The sequence below is a fragment of the Callorhinus ursinus genome, unplaced genomic scaffold (assembly GCF_003265705.2).
Source record: "Callorhinus ursinus isolate GAN/ISIS: 27379988/994484 unplaced genomic scaffold, GSC_fseal_2.0 scaffold7398, whole genome shotgun sequence".
In the NCBI taxonomy this organism is placed as follows: Eukaryota; Metazoa; Chordata; class Mammalia; order Carnivora; family Otariidae; genus Callorhinus; species Callorhinus ursinus.
The window spans coordinates 1-2,368 of NW_027404448.1; the positions used below are offsets into that span (position 1 = coordinate 1).

At 58.1% G+C, this 2,368-nt stretch overlaps 1 pseudogene; it reads left to right on the plus strand.

The window, feature by feature from the left end:
* The first annotated feature begins 390 nt into the window (after positions 1-390).
* Positions 391-2,309, plus strand: LOC141372326 (uncharacterized; annotated as a pseudogene).
* The last annotated feature ends 59 nt before the right edge of the window (positions 2,310-2,368 follow it).

The following is a 2,368-nucleotide window of genomic DNA, read 5'->3' on the forward strand; positions in this document are numbered from 1 at the left end:
GGAGGCTTCTGAGGTTTCTCACATCGCCGTTGGAACCCATAGATTCTGCTCCTGTGAGAGACACAGATGCAAACACAGAGAAGGGGACAGAGAATGAACACAGGACAGAGGGAATCAGGAGAAATCATAGGCCTCCCGGGGCTGTGGGTGGGCTATGGTTGTCCCTGTGTGGATGCGGCATGGGGGAGGGTGAGCATTGAGAAGCCAGAGGAGGGGGGCACTCGGGTGGCTCTTGTGTGAGGAGGAATTTGGTAATGGGAACCCAGGCAGTGGTGACTTCACTTCCCTGACCACAGAGCCCAACAGAATTTGGAACCCTGGTAACCAGGCACCCACATTCCTCAGACAGACCCCTGTCCAGATCATTTCATTGGAGATCTTCAATCCAAGATGTTCGCATGTTTCTTTCCGAGGTCCGTAGGCTGCAGATGGAAGAAAGCGTGCCCTGCAGACGCTGTCCCCTGCTGGGGATATCATGTCAGGGCTCCCCACGGCCCCTGGCCATTTGGCCGGAAGGACATAAAAATGACAACAGGGGGCCCAGAGCCGGCCATGCAGCCCCACTAACTCTGATGAGCTGTGTAGCCCCAGGTGCCCTCCCTGTGTGTGTGTGCGTGTGAGTGTCTGTGTGTGTGTGTGCGTGTGTCTGTGTGTGAGTGTGGGTGTGGTTGCACGTGTGTGAATGGGGGTGTTTGTGTGTATGTGCATGTGTGTGTATATGCGTGTGTAAAGAGGGGTCATGCAGGGTGAGGCCACCCAGAGCAGGAGCAGGCTGATGAGGGGTCAGATACCAAGTGGGCAGGTAATGTTCAAGGTCAAGGCTGGCTGTGTGGGATGGGGTGTGCGGGTGCTGCCCCTTCTGCCCGAGGTTTATCCCGATAGCCATGCAGGGATGGGTCACTGATTCCCGGATGCAGGGCTGTGTACGCACAGGTCTGTGTCTGATCTGGGAGCAGCAGGGGGACTGGGCAGGAGGACAGTGTGGATGGTCGGGAAGGGCTATGATAACTCAGGGCCGGCTACCGGTCCCTGTCTTTGCAGAAGGGACGGAGGACATGGAGAGGAGGCTGGTGGACACGCCATACATCTCCTCAAAAGAGGAGGTGACCCCACAGAGTTCCCCAGAAGCAGGTGCTGGGGATTGTAGGTGAAGACCTCCTACATCATCCAGACTACTGTCCCAAGTGGTTGTCCACCGGACAGTGGTCCAGGAGCTGGAACGCCTGGAGGTTGAGGCGGAGGGTGAGAAGGCTGGGGCTGGGTGTTTGTGGTGTGTGGGGACAGGTCATTGCTGGCCCCACAGGGAGGAGCCCCCAGAGGCTGGTGTGGGGCCAGGAGCAACGACTGGGCACAGAGCACACAGCGGTGGACTGCAGTCGGGGAGACGTCCCCGTGAGGTTTCCTTCCCAATTGTGGCTTCTCTGGGAGACCATGGGCTGGGCTCTGTCTCTGCAAAGGCCCACAGAGAGCAGGCATGTGGGTGAGGTTTCTCCTCTCACAGCTGCTCCACCACCTGAGGAGCTCAGCCGAATCTCGAGGGAGGGTTGATGCCTGCAGTGACTTCAGTAGGACACCAGAAGCCAGAAGGTGACCCAGCACCTGCCCAGGGAGAGCCTGGTGCTGTCCAGGAAGAACTGGCACCTGCTCCCACGACAGCCCCTGCCCCTGCTATAATTCCTGCCACTCACACTTCCCCCAACCCAGCCCAAGCCCCTGCCTCGGACCCAGATCCTGACCCGGCTCCTACCCCTTCCCTTTCCCCTGCCTCTGCCCCTGCCCCAGTCCCTGCCCCTGCCTGTGCTCTTGTTCCTGCCTCTGCCCCTGTTCCTGCTCCTGCCAATGCCAGAGCCACTGTCCCAGAGCCAGATCCTACCCTCCATCCTGCCCCTGTTCGTACTCCTGCCAGAGCCGCTGCGCCTTGCCCTGCCCCTGACAGTGGTCCCGTTTCTGCCCCTGACCCACTTCCTGTCCTTGCTCCTGCCCTGGATCCTGCACCTGCCACTACTGCTGACCCTGTCCCTCCCCTTGCCCCTGTCTCTGCCCCTGTTCTTACCTCTGTCAATGCCCCTGTCCCTGCCCCTATCCTGAGCCCTGCCCCTACTCCTGCTCCTGCAGGGCGCCCACAGCCACATCCAGAGCCCACAACCCTGCAGGGCGAGCCCCTTGTACAATTACTCTTAGTTCCATCGTCTGAAACCGAGACCCCGCCCGATTGTTTCATCCCCTCGCCCTGTGTTCTTTCTCTCTGGTACATATCAACTGATATTTTATCCTTCCACATCCTATATACTGTTTATTATTTGTTTTAAATATAATTACTTGTTTTCAGTTGAACACGTCATGAGAATTAAGTACATGCCCAATGCTG